The following is a 12,080-nucleotide window of genomic DNA, read 5'->3' as shown; positions in this document are numbered from 1 at the left end:
TAGAGCACATGGTGGTCTTCCAGCTGCAGGTGTGGCTGAACTATCCCAAGAATCCAAGATGTCTGAAATGGACATCCCACAGGCATTGGAGGAGGAAGAGGAGGAAATAGGGAACAGAAGACACAAGCATAGGCAACATAAGGTGTGGCCACACGTGCAAGCCTAGGCAACACAGCAGCATCTGACCCTCATCTTTGAGTCATAACAAGCCACATGTACATGATTGCACAGACTGAACATTGATGTTCAGTTGTTGCCCCACCAGAGCAACACAGATTGCATTTAATGGCAAGTACCCACTAGATGTACACACTGAGTGTCAGAAGTAATACCATAATCATAACATATTACAGCATGAACATATGTACGTCTGTCACAACAGGGATCATCAACTCAGGGCACAACTGACACAGGTATGCATGCAAATTTATATTGTTGTATCCATGTATGGAAAACAGTAAGGGACATACATCAATCCTGCACATTTCTGTCTCTACAACATAATAACATGAAAAAAGAGAAGCCACACAGGACATAAATATAAATCTTAATAAAAGAAAACACATACCACAGTAAACTAGTAATTCAATAATATGAGGCAGCTATGTGTAGCACACTGTTGGAAGCACTCTAATGCAGTCTAGGGCAACCTCGCTGACATCTCACAGCATGGTCCTCTCTGCCCTGACCATGTATAGAGAGACATTGCCCTGGTTGCTCCACAGATTAGATGAATGTGATGACAACATGATGCTGAGATGAAGGATCATGACTGCTAGTTGAAGGCCTTGTGGCTGGTAAGACCACAGCAGATGGGCCAGCAGTTTAATTCTTTGCAGGTTGGACAACAGACAGTGATTCTTGATGGCCAATGGTGGTTCTGTGAACAGGTGACCTGCCTCTCCCAGGTTGCAATCTGCTAAGCACAGCCAGGGAACACAGAATCCTGCTGATAATATGACACTACTACAGTACTACAGAGACCAGGGTTTCTGCTGACTGTGCCACAGCTAGCAAACTATCATTCTGAGTGGCCAATGCAGCCATAATCTCACTGTGTCCATGCTCTTGTCCTTCATGCATTACATGTAATTGGTGTGCCACACAATCTGTGGCACAGGCAAGTGCACAGATGTCTGATGGATGGCTTTGCTGTGACTGTTCATTTGCCTGCAGCAGGAGGGGGTCACCCTCTGACACCTGGCCATGCACAGCATCTGCTCACCTGCATCTGCTGTGATGTTCTGTTTCTGGTTGTTGTGTGGAACTGCCATCACCAGCAGTCTCAGCTGGGCTCTGTTGGTCAACAGCCTCACCCTGTTCAACATCCACTGTGGCAGCATCCTCCAAATTTCTAGACAAGTTGACCTCCACATCTTAGGCTACAGCTGCAGCAACGTCACTGTCAACCTCACGGATAGACTTTCCAAACACCTCAAGTTCCTGTGTGCCAGGGGCCATACTACCATGCTGAGACACATCTTGAACCACATCATGATTGCTGGACAGGCTGATGGATGATACTGATGAGTTACAAGATATAAAGACACAGATCATAGCAATGAACTTACATCACATAATAGATATCATCAAAGATATAAGACATATATCTCTCACTTCAATGTTACAAATAATAATGACTTTACATAAGGTTTACTGCATGTATGTTTTATGGAATCTACATACACGAAGTAAATAATTTGGTTACAAGTTCAAATCCATGACATATGTAAGGAATACAAAAAAAACATACACCTGACAACACCTCACAGAAGACGGCGCAGTTGAAGAGGGATGAACTTCTATTATTGTAGGGAAAAAAGCAGCATTAGTGATCACATCACTGACACCACTAACCAGGTGAATACAGTTAAAACATACAGAAGGTGTGACACACATGTACCACATATATGTGCACTCAATGACATTGATGCAAACTAGTCTAGGAATGGTAAGAAGGACACATGTTAGAGGAGAACTACAGGATTAACAGCAATGACATGTATGAAACATAGTTAATAGTATAACCACTCACAGACTTCTGCTATGGAACAGCAATGACACGTATGAGACATAGTTAATAATATAACCACCAACAGTTTCCTGCTGTGGAGAGGTTTTGGGTTGTACTGTGGATCCTGCAGTGGGAAAGTAAAGAGAAAGGCAGTACAGTCATGTATTTAGCAGAAAGAATACCAACACCATCGCATATACAACATGGGCTACAAATACTCACGTGCTGGACTGCGGAACTGTATACCAGATGAGCCTGTGTTGACAAATATTAATGTAAATGTTATGTATCACATCTGTGATACACATTGATGCAAACTATAACAATTTTGCTGTAACATACCTGGTCTGTCTGCACTTGAGTCTGCACGGCTTGGGCATCATCAACTGGATGCACCTGTAATGTATGATGGTAGGTAAATAACAATATGATAGTAAACAGCAGTGCCATGCAATGAGGATGAGGCAATAACAAGATAGTGGTCACAGTAATAGTATGGAGGCACTCACCTTCTGATCCATGGTTTAGTCCTGAAGTAGATGGAGTTGTGAATATTAATGCAAACAGTATTCCAAATGTTGTTTGGACTGCTCTGTCTGCACTTCAGTTGTAAGAATACTTGTCATTAGACTTATGTTCATCATCCTTACCCTGTATGGATGTGTCTAGACAGCTCAACTCTGCTGCTCTAAATCAAAAATAACAATACATGAATGTGCATGTTACAATAATATGCAGTGATTGTCTCAATACAAAAGTATGTAAGAGAAAGAAACACATATATGTTCGGCTTAGAACTTCAGCTTCAGTCAAACCACCAGGAATGTATTGCTCCTTCTTACTCTATGCAGTGAGGCCAGAAATATTATGTCATTGGGGGGGGCAATGGTGGTCCATCTCCAGTGGCATCCATTGATCTCTTGTAATGTCTCACTCTGTGGGCTGCATGAAGGATCATGTCTGAGAAGCTTCATCTACAATCATTATGGGATTATTTGCAACATCCAACTGCATCAATCATGTTGGTGAGGTATTTCATTTCTCCAAACCATATCACCTGAATAGTTGAGGAGTCTCTGCCCATGTTGTCGGAGAGCAAAAATTATGATCTCATTTCCTGGGGAAAAAAGTTGCCACCCCTAGGATGGTTGGCCATCTGAAAGATAGTGATACACACATCATAATATTCCTCAGTGACCCATTTATGCATTTGATTTTTTGAACAGCATATATCAACATAAACAGTATGCATTCTTGTGCAATGCAAATACCTGTATAACATTGTCTGTGATAAATAGTAATGTGACATATAAAAAGTAGCACAATGCCTTCATACATAACATTTGTAAAATCAACATAACTTGCAATATCATTACAGTTCATGAGTGGGATTAGAACCCCTGGCATTATATATATATGTCAAAAGGAGATCTAAAGACAGCAGTATCATGCCACAGGAGTCTGCTTTCATGTTAAGATACTGTGGCAAGTAACAACTGAACAACTTATGGAAATTGTTGGAATACCTAAGGATCTCTAGGAAGGCCACAGACAGTACGGATCCTTAGTATAATGAGGCCGTACTGATAACACTTTTGTAAAAAAGAAGGATTGAAGACATATTTGTAACAGCAACAGCACATCTTTAATAGTTTTGTTGGGAAACATGAATTAAGAAATATTGTAATATCAACATCCCATTCTAGATATGAGTAGTGTCAGAATCTTGACAGAGCATGGAACATGTGTACATGTTCTGATCAGAAGACAGTAACAAGTGCATTCCAGGCCAGGCCACTGCTATAGTCTTCTAAGGATGATGGTGATGATAATGATGACAATGATGATAAGGAACCTGGATCTGCCTCTGCCTGAGCCATCATGGCTGCACCCTGGAGGAGATGACATGACTGGAATCTAGATAATTATCGTCAGGAGATCCAGGTGGGATTCATTCAGGGCAATAGCTCATGAGGTCAATCAGTGTCTGTTTGCTCCACTTGTGTTATGCTGCCAAATGGTGATTGCCATTTCATTTATTGGGCTGTATATATGCACTGTTGTGCATGCATACCATGTGTCTGTCATACTTATGTGTTATTGTCGTGTGACATTTACTTCTGTTTCAGTGTGTGCATGACATACATTAATACATTATACTTTCCTCCCACATTCAGTTGTCCGTGCATTGTGGCAGTTAACCTGCAAGTAGTGCTGCAAGAGGTAGCCTGTAAACAAATATGTTGTCCATACTCCATCACTAATAGTGTGATATCCCTTGGAATTGTGTTTGCCATATCTGGTATGTGCAACAGATGTTGTCATGATGTTTCAGTGGCATGATGTGGTGTTGTGTGTCATGGGATGGCAATCCTGATGGCATGTGGGATCATATGCAGGTATATCCTGCCTTTGTGCAGTTCTCCTTTTCTGATTGCATTAAACAGCAATGTAGCATTAATCTACACACAGAATTACAGATAACACAATCTTGAACAATACATTATGCTGTGTTTGTTGTTTGTAACATTTCAACATCCATTATGTAATGACACCAGTTAACACCTTCCACAAATAGTTGTACACATTAACTGAATGTACATGTGTGCACATAGCCAGACACATGCTGATGCACAAATCTACCTTTGACGTGAGCATTCACTGAATTACTGCTGATGTACACCCCCCCTTACTGTATATACTAACTCCAGGATCACACTACAGTGGGGAAAAAGGCATATACCTTTCAATGAAATGAGTTTCAGTCAAATGAGTTTTCAGTGAAGTGAGCTTTCAGTGAATTGTGTTCAGGCAACTGATTTTCAGTGAAATGAGTTTTCAACGAATTGAGTTTCAGTGAAGTGTGTTTTCAGTGAAACAAAGTAGACCCATATATATATATATATATATATATATATATATATATATATATATATATATATATATATATATATATATATATATATGTATATATAGATATATATATATATATATATATATATATATATATACACATACATACACACACACACATTACAAATGGGATTGAAGCTTTGAAGTATGTTTTATATTAAGTCAAAGTAAACTTTATTGTTGTGTCTTTCGGCTTATCCCTGTTAGGGGTCGCCACAGCACAGCAGAACTCCAGTCCGCTAATGTTTGGTAGTGGATTTTTATGTGCTGAGTTACCAGCCCTGACACACAACCTTCAACAAAGGCATGCCCATTCATGCATGCCTCCACACAGAAGACGCTCTAGCTGATAATCGAATGGGACAACGTCTTGCTGTGAGGCGACTACGCTACCGCGGCACCACTACCGCGGGTTCACCACTACATCATTCAGAAATCACACAAGTGCAAAGTCTGAATGAAATTCTGTATCTCCAGACTCAATGTGCAGACAATATATACCCCGGGATTCCTAAAGCTGAAATTTCCATGCAGGAACAGTGTAGGCACTCCTGCATGGAATATGGCCACTGAGTGATCCAGGAACATGCCGTTTTGACGTGCACAAACCTGCCCACACTGTTCCTGCAGGGAAAGCCCTGCAGTATGCTAATTAACTCATTTACTGGTGAAAACCATGCAAATAAGCTGAATTAGTGATTCAGAAAGTAGGCAGGTCTCTGTGCAGTAACAGTGTAGAGTGCAGAAATGTATTCGGCTACTAGCCAAATACATTTCTGCAAAATAGAAAACGGAGGCATGACAGCCTCAAAAAAGCATGTAGTCCCTTAATTATTTTTCCATTGGCATGAAAAATAGTTTCAGAGAAATCTGCATTTTGCCATAATAGTCAATGGCATGCAGAATGAAGGCAATACCAGGGAATAGTAGTTGCTAAGGGGAAAGGCTCAGTATAAGTGTGGTAAGGCAGTTGGGTATGCAAATGAGGAGATTTATACTGAATCACAAATTTCTTCTAAATGTCAGGCTGCACCTAACCGTGTAGGTGCTCTAACACCACTGTGTAGACAGGAGAAGCAGCTAACATGAAATGGGTGTGTGTCCTGATTGCTGTAATTACATTGGAGCTTAGTGGTCTGTGTTTGCCCTTAGCTAAGCACAGCTAAGGCACGGGGTGTGTCCAAAGCTGTATTTCCCTATTCCATGAAATGCAGAGCATGTTCACATCTAGGAAGGGCCAGTTCTGCTGAAAACTATTTACTTCAGCTAAACAGGTGTGCACAGTGTGCACCAGGCCTAAAAAAAAAAAAAAAAAAAAACACAGGGGACAGCAGATCTGTTGACGTTTGAGCACTGGGAATGCGTGGCATGCATCAGAGCTTAAACGTGGAGGAAATGGGAAAGGGAAACTGCAGAAGGATGGCAATCAAGGTGAGCAAGCATAACTGGCAGAGGGAATGTATCAGAATCAGCCAATTACACAGGCAGCAGGCCAGCCCAGCACACCACTATAAACTATGCAAACAACTTTCAGTCTGATTTTTCTCACAAACTCTGCACCACTGGTGTACCCATTTGGGGGAATTTTAAACTGACAAATCTAACAAAACATGTTAGGAGCTGCTGTTGCTCTGATCTATCAGTATGTGCTAGAGACTGAGGATGGTGAGGAGGAAAATGCTGACAACCAAATCAGACTGAGGAGGAGGAGAAGAGTGGTTTGACCCAGGGTAACCTACCAGGGGCTACATCATCTGGAGATAGTAGAGAACTACAGAGTGGAAAGGGACATACTTCAGCAACTTGTTGAGCTGTGCTGGCCTCACCTCAGAGCCAGAACCAACAGAGGGGAACCCATTCTACTGGATACCAAGGTATGTGTAGCCTTAAGAATACTAGCTACAGGAACTTTCCAAAGACCAACTGGGAATATCATGGGGGGTCTCATAGGCATCTGCATCCAGGATACTCCACCAGTTCCTGGATGCCATGTGGCCACATGCCACTGAGCACATTCACTTCCCCAACACCCGTGAGGAGAGGACCAGCAATATGCATCTCTTCCACCATGTAGCAGGACTAACCAGAGGGACTTGGTGCCATAGACTGCATGCACATCCACATCAAAGCACCACCTGGTGAGCGAGGTGGGGTCTACATAAACCGCAAGGGCTTCCCCTCCATCACCTACCAGTTCATGTGCCATGCCCAGGGCATTATCATGAACGTGTGTGCTGGCAGCCCTGGAAGCTATCACAACTCCCACATCTGGCATTCATCACAGCTGTACTGGGTGTTTGCCAGTGGGGACATCCCATATAGTCAGCTGGTGGGGATGCTGGCTATGCACTGGAGCCATGGCTGATGACACCCATCAGAAATGCAGACACACCCACACAAGAATGCCATAATGAGGCATACGCACAAACCAGGATCATTATAGAGCATGTGTTTGGGATGCTCAAGTCACAGTTCCACTGCCTTGACATATCTTGTAGAGCCTTGCAGTACTCTCCAGCCACGTGTGTGCACATGTTCATAGTATGTGCCATGCTACACAATATGATCCTGCAGAAACAGCTGCAGCAGGAACAAAATGGGGAAGGGCCACACAGCCCCCCCACCATTGCCAAGGCCTCCAAAGGCACAGGGTGACTTGGAGGAGGAACATCTTGAGCCTGTCCCTGTAGGCAGACAGAGGCTTGCCTAGTATGCCCTGGCCTTAGCAAAGAGTCAATGCATAGCACATACACTGACACTGTAGGGCCCCAGGGACTGATCTCTCTCTCTCTGACTCACACACACAGTAAAATGGATGCCAAAAATCACACCACCTATGCCTGACCATGTGTAGGCAGTGTATTGCATGCATCCGACATAGTCAGCCCTCAAGCATCACCCTCACAACAGCTGCAGGCACAAGGGAAGCCAGTCTCTGTAACAAAATAAACTAACGGAGTGGAATTTTCTGATACTATATCTATGGTATTGATCAAGCATGTAAGGGAATGGGGTGGCTAAATGGTATAGCAGCAGATAACTGACAGCTCTGTGGGACAGCAGGAAGTGTATCCCTAGTACTGCCCTACCCACACCATGCAGTACCACCCTAGTTGACAAATACCACTGCAGTATGTGTTGTGAGCCAAATAACTGGGGGAGTCATAGGTCACATGCATGGATGTCAAACTGGGGGTTCCATACCCACCACCAACCCCACACAGCAGGTCAGGTGTAGAAAACCATACAGAAATGCCTAGCAAAGGCCCCCACATGGCGACATCCATGATGTCCCCACCCACAGACTTTTACACAGTGATATCACAGCAGGTCTGGCAGTGGCAGTATGGCTTTGAAAGGGAAGAAGTCTGAAACTACATATGTCCATGCCAGAACAATCTGACCTGTGGTTGATACTGTTATGCCTATAGTCTGAAAGACAGGGCACACCACTATGCTAAATGGGACCAAAATGTTAAGCAAATATCAGCATAGTCTGTGCAGATGTGTATCATGTACAGTTGTGTCACCCCCCCCCAGTCCCATAGAAATGCAGTAACATGTTCCTAGCCTTAAGCAACATCCAGCTGTCACACAAAGTGATGGTGCAATAGTAACAGAAAGCAATTGTCAGTAACACCCACAGTCAACTTACTGGTGCCATCCCAGGGGTGTCTCCTGCGGCAGCCTGGGAACATATGATCATCAGAATGTACTGCCCTGCTACAGATGGCCTGCATCTATCACACCTCACCTACAGGCCTCTGGCAAATGCCTATGCCTCACTCACAGTGCTCTTTAGGGAGTGTCATGGGGTCCATAACACCAACATGACACAGTCCACAAAATGCAAAGAAAGGCCATACTGATAACTGCTAGGTGCAAACCTGCCAGCCTCATGGAGACAAAAATCTGAACAAAGCAATGAATAATGGGGTGACGAAGGTCCAAAGAGAAGGACACCTGTGAAATACTACTCTAATAATGTTATAAAGTTGATTGAATGATTTGTATTAGCATAGAACGTCTGATGGGTACAAAGTCTGAAACTGCAATGTCAACTGTCAGTAATATCTGACTTCAACCCTGACTGACTTGCAAAACACTTTTGCTGGAAAACCACACTTGTTTGGGTAACCAACAAGATATATGAGTCATGCATGTGGACATTCTGTGGTACTCTGTACAGTCGACGGGAAGGGCTAGGAGTTTAAACATGGGAATGCACTCACTGCAGGCAGGCCTAACCCTGGAAGATGGTGACATGACTGCACCCACAGAAACCTGGGCCACAGACATGGGGAGTAGCACACCCCTCACTGATCATAGGTTCATAGGTTCATAGGCAGGTACTAGGCTAACAGCCCTAGGGCCTGTACAAGCCCAGCCAAAAAGGTACCCTGGATTTGCCACCCAAGAAAATTATTTTCCTGTGCCACTGTCGAGCAGAGCCACAGAAGTGATCCACGGGGTGAATTTCCTATTTCCCATCCAATCATCAAGAGTTTTCTTGAAGAGTGTTAATGAGAAGCTTTGTTTGATATAGATAGGTAGTTTATTCCAGAGTATGTGAAGTCTCTGAGACAGGAATCTATCCCTCCGGCATGTTCTGTTATTGTGGTGACAAGGTTTAGGTCCCTAGAGAGTGTAGCTCGGAGGGCTTGGGGTTTCTTTAAGTGGAGCATGTCCAACAGATTTGGGTTTGACCTAGCTTTGTATGTTAGGCAGAGATCACCTCTGAGTAGGCGATATGCAATGGAGTAAAGCTGGAGTTTTTTGAGACGGTTTGCATAGGGCATCTGTTTGAGGCCAGTAATCCTCTTTGTAAGGTATTTCTGCGGCCTTTCCAGTTGTTGTAGATGTCTTGTGAGGTACATACCGAAAGGGGCGTTGTACTCTATAATGTGTCTAATGAGTGATGAGTAGAGAGGAACAATGACCTCTTTTGTTCAGGATGAGAAACCTTTTGTGATGAGGTGTGCCACGTAGAAGGATTTCCTGACTACTGTGGCAATGTAATTATCAAAGGAGAGACTACTGTCCACCTGTGTCCCAAGGTCTGTTATCACACTTTCAGTGTTAAGTATACTACTGCCTATGTTGTAGTTCATAGGTACAGAGATTTTACCAAAGGGGATGACAATGCACTTTTTGGCATTGAGCTTGAGGCCATTGCTTTGACACCAGGCATCTGTCGCAGTGCGGCCCTTTTGTAGGATGTCCACATCATTAGGAGTTTCAATTATGGCTCCTAGTTTGCAGTCACCTGCAAACTTCATTAGCCAAAGACCTTCTGTGTTAGCCTGTACTTCAGCAAAATAGATACCAAACAGGAGAGGACCCAGTACTGAACCCTGTGGTACTCCACTGGTCATTGGTCTGAAGTCGGATTTGGAGTCTGCTACTTTCACAGTGTGGGTTCTGTCAGTGAGCCAGTTGGCAACCCATCTTGTGACATAGGGATTTATACCTAGTTTAGTGAGTTTATCTATAATTCCAGAGTGGGGAATGCTGTTGAAAGCCTTGGCAAGATCTGGATAGGCTGTGTAAACCACCTTACCCTCATCTATGGCTTTGATGACTGCTTCAAAGAAGTCTATCAGGTTTACGAAAAATGATCTGCCTTTTACAAACCCGAACTGGGTGGGGTCCAGAATTTGGAGATTACCAATGTCTTTGTTTATATGTTCCATGATGATACGTTCTATGGCCTTGCAGACCAGGCTCGTCAGGCTAATGGGGCGGTAGTTCCCGGGGTTTGTGGTGGCTCCCCCTTAGTGGAGTGGGATAACTATTGCGATGTGCCATTCAGTGGGCACAAAGCCTGAGATGAGGCTATGACTTGAGCATGGTACTTAAGTAGGGTGCCAGTTCATTCTGTAGTTCATGTAGAACAAAGCCTGGGATGTTGTCTTGTCCCATGGATGCTGTGTTCTTGGCTTTGGAGAGTGTGTTTTTTTACCTGTGCAGCCATGATTACAGGAACTTTGCATTCTTCCATTATAGAGATGGGCCCTTTAGGGGGTGAGAGGGGGTAAAGTTAGCACTGAACCTATCAGCCAGGATGTTGGCAGTATCAGTTGGGTCTGTATATTTGGTGCCATTGTGCTGTAACTCAGAGCAGATCTAAGTGTTGCCATTGAGATTCTTGACATAGCTATAGAATGATTTGTGGTTGTCTTTAGAATCAGTGGCGATTTTGTTTTTGTAACTAGCTTTGGAGGATTTTATGAGAGATCGCAGCTTATTACTGAGGCTGACCAGGGAGCTCCTCCACTCATGGGATTTTACTCTCTTTTGCAACAGTTTCTTCCTTCTGTTGTACAGTTTGTTTATGGCAGGGGACCACCAGATTGGCTTCCTTTTTTTGGAGAATAGCGTCTTGGTTCTGTTTGGGATAGCAGGATTCATGCACTCGTGTAAGTGCTTATAAAGTGCAATTGTGTAGGATTCAGTAGTTGTAACTGTATTGTCCATCTGCATGGGTGTCATGAAGTTCACCACTTCTGTCTTAAGAAGCATGAAGTTGCCTTTGGAGAATTTTTTTACCATGGTTTCCTTAATGGGGGGTGAGGGCAGGATGTGGATATCTAGGGTGATTAGCTTATGGTCGGATCGGAAAATTGAGGCATTGACTTCAGGTGTGGAACACCGGTCACTCATGTTGGTAATGACTAGATCTAGGATATTGTTGCCCCTAGTGGGGGTGTGGATAAGTTGATCCAGGGCATTGGAGTTAATGAATTCCAGAAAGCGTTGAGCGAAGGAGTTGGTACATGAGTAGTTTTCCCAGTTAATGGTGGGGTAGTTGAAATCACCCATTATTAGGGTGGTTGGTTGAACCCTAATATTTTCCAGTACATCAAGAAAAGAGGAGTGGGCATCCTGGGGCATGGTGGGGTATCTGTAGCAAGCTACAATTTGGATTGTGGTTTTGCCCAGATTTAGTTGCACTTGGTTAACCTCGGATGCATTATGCTGAGCAACTAGCCTGGAGGTGTGGATATCCTTAATGAATATGGACACACCTCCGCCTTTGGTGTTCCAGTCCAGGTTACATGGCCAAAAAGTGTGGTATGAGTTATAGCCTGGTAGTGTAGGGGTGCTCTCTGGAGCCTTGAACCAGGTCTCAGTCACTGCACAGATATCGATG

Source organism: Protopterus annectens, chromosome 13.part0, assembly GCF_019279795.1.
Source record: "Protopterus annectens isolate FY-2018-M chromosome 13.part0, PAN1.0, whole genome shotgun sequence".
In the NCBI taxonomy this organism is placed as follows: Eukaryota; Metazoa; Chordata; order Ceratodontiformes; family Protopteridae; genus Protopterus; species Protopterus annectens.
Note: the sequence above shows the minus strand (reverse complement) of the source record.